This window comes from Pteronotus mesoamericanus, unplaced genomic scaffold (assembly GCF_021234165.1).
Source record: "Pteronotus mesoamericanus isolate MK-2021 breed Mesoamerican mustached bat unplaced genomic scaffold, CSHL_Meso_final scaffold_12, whole genome shotgun sequence".
NCBI lineage: Eukaryota > Metazoa > Chordata > Mammalia > Chiroptera > Mormoopidae > Pteronotus > Pteronotus mesoamericanus.
In genome coordinates this window covers 10,581,534-10,586,789 of record NW_026555303.1, presented here as the reverse complement: position 1 = coordinate 10,586,789, position 5,256 = coordinate 10,581,534, and the positions used below count along the sequence as shown (strand labels likewise).

At 43.4% G+C, this 5,256-nt stretch overlaps 1 pseudogene; it reads right to left on the bottom strand.

Moving 5' to 3' along the window:
- Nucleotides 1–899: 899 nt before the first annotated feature.
- LOC129082210 (60S ribosomal protein L10-like) lies at nucleotides 900–1,520 on the bottom strand (annotated as a pseudogene).
- Nucleotides 1,521–5,256: the final 3,736 nt, after the last annotated feature.

Sequence of the window (5,256 nt, the reverse complement as noted above, 5' to 3'; positions counted from 1 at the left end):
TGCAGGTTTAGGGCCACCAAGTGCAAGTAATGGCTCGCAATTTAGTCTCCTGTTGGTGTATCAGGTGCTTTTAGTTCCATGGTAACCACTATTAAAGACACAATAATCTGTAATCAGGGGTTCAGGACACTGGATTTTCTCGCTGACTAAACCTATTTGCTCCGGCTGGTGTAATAAGCCTTGTACTGGTCTGTGAGAGTTTCAAACCCACAATCCTGAAAGGCTTGGAATAATGAAGCTCTGCATTCACCAGGAAGGATGGCAATGCCTGCACCCACCCAGCAGGTCAGTGTCATGTGCTGGGCTGGCAAAACCCTGCATGTCTGCATCAACTATACAGTGTGACAAAGGAACCATGAGCATAGTCTCACCAAAGGGACCAATGACATCTACAGTAAGTGTGTCAAGTCCCTTGGCTGTAAGTAAAATCATTCCCAAATCCTTCCAAGAAAATTAATTTACTGTAGACTTCATGGGTCCAGGAACATTTCTTCAGGCTCTAGTGTCTGGTAAGTCCAGTTATGCTGAATCCTCCTTACATTTATGTTCCAGGCTACATGGACTAGGGCAGAAAGTCAGCAATGCACTGGAACTTGGCAGAGGATTTGGCCCCAGGCCAAGTTTGCGTTAGAATGAGCTTTTGAAGGGCTTTCTAGCAGTCAGACTAGAAAACCAGTCTCCTGGGTGGTGCAAAGGCCTGTGGGGGATGGGTAGTATCTGAGTGTTGCTTCAGCAGCATGAAGATGAGGTTAACTGCTTAGCTTCTTCATCTGGATCCTTCTCCCAAGGTCACAGAAAGCTTTGGGGATTTGCTCGTCAGGCAGTGGGGAAAAATAAGAGCCTACATTCCTTTTTTCTTTTTTTTGACAGGAAGTAGGACTTATTGGTGGGTGTTAAGGTGGAAGCAGAGACTCATGACAGGATAGCCTGCCATTTTTCCAGGGGACAAAGATTAGGGATGTATTTGACCCCACGGCCATCTGGGATGAGCCGCTTTTCAGCCACCATGTCTTCAAATTCACTGGCATTAAACTTAGTAAAACCCCACTTCTTGGAGATGTGGATCTTCTGGTGGCCAGGGAACTTGAACTTGCCTCTGTGTAGGGCCTCAATCACATGCTCCTTGTTCTGCAGCTTGGTGCGGATGGACATAATGGCTTGGCCAATGTGGACCCGGGCCACTGTGCCTTGGGGTTTTCCAAAGGCACCCTACATACCTGTCTGGAGCCTGTCAGCTCCAGCACAGGATATCCTGTTGATGAGGATGACGTGGAAGGGGTGGAGCCACACTCAGATGTGAAATCCATCTTTGACACAGCTTTTCACCATGTACTTGGCAGAAATACAGGCAGCCTCCAGGGCCTCGGAGGAAAGCTGCTCATATTCATGACACCATGTGGTCAGAGTGGGAACTCATCCACTTTTGCCTTTTTCTGGGCCCAGGTCAAATATGTGGATCTTGGCATTACTGGATGGGACAGCGGCCCATGGTGACACCAGGATAGTCACTGGCATGCTGAAAGGAAAGAGCTAAGAGCCTACATTTCAGAAGAGAATCTTCCACCACTCAGGACCTCCTTGCTTTACCTCTCCATAGTTGTCTCCTTCATGCCCACTCTAAAAATCAGTCTTTTTGTTTTGTTTTGTTTTCTGTTCTTCCTGCAACCTACTTCGAGTGACTTGGGTTGCTTATCAGCCCACCAGACTCTGCTTTTCCCATCTCTCTCCTTACTTAGCAATTCCTTTGCTCAAGACCCTGAGCCCACAGAGTGCTTGCTGAGAGCCTCAGAAGGAAGTCTGGAGTTATGCTCTTTTCCTACCTTTTCATTTCTACTGAGACCTGTGAAACCTAACAGGGCCTCATATCATCTGCCACTTTTGGGTGAGGCCTAAATGAGCCCAAAAGGATTATCCTATCCCTTGCTCCCTGGCAGGAGTAAAATTAGGGATGTCTTCATCGAAGATCGCATCAAGCATTCTCTGAATTGAGTTCATTTGGTCACGAGTTATCCCTGATGCCTGGAATTTTCATCCAATGATGATATAATGCCAGACTGCCTCAAAGCAGCTGTGATTTCAGTAGGGATATTTCAGTTTTCATTCAGTGTCTCAAGGAAGTCTCTTCTTTGTGGCTATGTGAATCTGATTTCCAGGAGCATCCAACTCAAGCACAGGACAGGTGCATTTGCTCTCCCCACAATGGTCAGACTAGCCGATTTATTCTGCAAGAGGGAATCTGGTGGCAAACCCCAAATGCTGGCCATTCAATGTCCCTATTTCATGGGTGTAGCTTCATCATTATGTAAGCAGTTCAAGCCTCAGTGGACTCCTTGACCACTGCTGGGAGTCCAATTCCCTGTTAGTACATTGAAGCTCCTCAGGCTGTACCTCCCTCACTCCCCACACCCAAGCCCCTGGATGGTACACTGCACAATGATAGATTTCAAATCTAAGAGGTTAAGTTGCACCTGCTGTTCCAATGGCACCTGGGACCAAGGGCTATTTTCTTCTACTTTCTTCTTCCTTAGGGCTCACATATCTGGCTAACTTGTAAGGGAGTGCCAAGGAATCAAACTCTATCTGCCTTACATGGAGAACTTTCCAGAGCCTTTGTGGCACATGGCATGGCCATAAATAAGCACTGCAATAACCTGTTCACAAGTGATTTCAGTTCAGCTAGGTTTTCCACCACCAAGCCTAGGAGGAATGTTATCAATCCCTGTTATGGCTTAATTGATCCCTTTTGTAGCCTCCAAAAGGCCAGAGCTGAAATAAGTGGAGTTTGCCTGTTGGATACCATCTGTAAGCAGTGGGTGAAGGCAAATAGTACACTACTGTGTAAAAGGAAAAGGTTTTAATGAGAGAAAAATACAAGCAAGGTGAATCAGAAAGAAACCTGTTTCCTCATGCAGAAGCATGCAAAGGCTGGAGCACTGCTGGGTGCACCTTGGGGCTGAAATAAAAAAATCTGAATCTATCTTTCCACAGTGCAACCTTGACAACAGCCCTGCATGCAGATCAAATCACGACTTAAATAACATCTGTCAGGGGAGCTGTCTGGGAATAGAGTGCGAGCACCTGTGACCTTGTGGGAAGCTGAATTTGGACTGCAAGGCAGAGGATTTGGGCCCAGTCGTTCCTGCCAGCTTGGTTTCCTGGCAACTTGACAGAGGGTACCAGTTGTGGGGCAATCCTGTCCCACCACACATCAAGTGTAGATGTTTCAAACCCTTCAAAGCCTTCCTAAAAGTCTAACCTCTAGTGTGGCACCACAGGCCCTCCTTGACAGTATCTCTAGTTCACCTCTTTCACTCTCTGCTTCCAATTCTATGTCTGAGTCACACTGACTCACAAATACACCTTTTCATACCTAGAGCAATGCCCCCAGCACTTTTCCTCCTGGCTAACTCTTCCAATCTGCCCTCCCTCATAGGTAAGATTTCACTTCACCTGAAAAGCCCTTGACTGACTCAACAGCACCTCTGACTTCACTGTTTCTCCTATAGGCTCCCACCTCACCCTGAGCATCTAAACACTTATTATACCATATACTGAAACTGTCCATTGACTCATCAAGCTCACTCAACACTGAACTTTCAGAAGGCCTGGAATAAGATGCTTGTACCTCTACAAAGCTTGTGAAGTGTCTGCTATATACTGAATGTTGAGTATTTAATGAGAACCAGATGAAATCAAGTGGGTGGTTCGTTAACACTTACTCTCTGTAGCTTTCTCCATATAAAACCTGAATAACTTTTTAATGCATACACAAGTTTGGATTTCAGATACCTTAGCAAGTATCTATCTAACCTATGAAGAGACTGAAACCTAGAGAAGCAAAATGACTTACCCTGTTATCACAAAGCTATTCTCTGCTCTGGTCAAGTGTGAAATAACATAGGAATTATATTTTTTCCTCTTTTAGCATTAGCCATCTAAGTTCTGTACAATACTGAATAATGATAATGGACCCTAATTCCCAGGATTCTGTGTAATCATCTCCTGTTGATACTTAATCTCCCTTACAATTTTCAACCAAACCCTGTAATCAACTTGCCAAGACTTGTAAAAATGCCTCTCCCGCCATTAAAAATCTCTTAGCATAAAAAATCGGACTTTCCTGTTTCTTCATGGAAAGTTCTGAGAGAAATGTAAAGAAAACTTGTAAATGGCCCCAAATAAAAATTTAAAACAGCCCTAAATAAACACAGAGGAAAAGATGCTCAATATTTTAATGCTGGTATCTGTTAAGCCTTCTAAAAAGCAAGACTACCATCTTGTAATGGCTATTTCAGAATAACTGGTTATCAGAGGGAACAGAGGGTTATGAGGGAAAAGGTGCTATTTATGGTCATGGAGAAAACTGGCTCAATAGAGATCAAAAAAGTATATTGACTCTGAAGGGCACTACACTCTTAGCTACCATGAGCTCTAAAATCATGATCAGATGAGAGAAATGCCTCTGAGTGGGCCCAGTTGAGTCTCAGGCCCACTACTGCCAACAGGCTGTACTGAAATTACTGAAAACTCTGTGAAACCAAGAAAACCCAAGCAACCAAGTTACTCAAAGATTGTTTCTACCTACCACTTCTAACAGACTGTACTCAGCTCTTTTGCCTCTGGAAGAGCCCAGAACTAAGCAAAACAGGTAGCAAAGAACCAGAAAAGTACCACAATGAAGAACTAGAGAAGCAGAAAACACATTTTTCTTTAAAAAGAAAACAAACAACAATTTAGAGGGTACTGTCTTGCATCACTGGATTATTCTGAACTCTAACACCAGGTAGAATTTTGTAACAGTCACCTCTCCATTTCTACCCTTTTTTTCCAGGCTGTACCACAGTACCTTGAAGTGACCAGAACAGGCAATTCAGGCACATTCTACCTCAATCTTGTCATTTATCACTGAGATACTGACATTAAAGTAATTGTTTTTTTTTTTAGTTACATAGACCATTCAATATCTTCCAAATGGCAGGGCATATTTATGTGTACACAGACTAAAGTATGTATTTAATATGGTTTAGCAGTATTCTATGCAATTTATGTGTTGAAATCTTATAACTGGGAATGTGGAGAACTGTATTTTCAAATATCAATATTTTTGCTTTTTAAGGGCACATAAAGGATTATTTGCATGGCATATGATTTGCATGGAAAATAACTCCCTCTCCCACCCCCACATAGCATTAATTTTTTTTTTCAATATACAGTATTTAGAAATTTAAGACCAGGAGCAAGTATCTGTCAGACTAA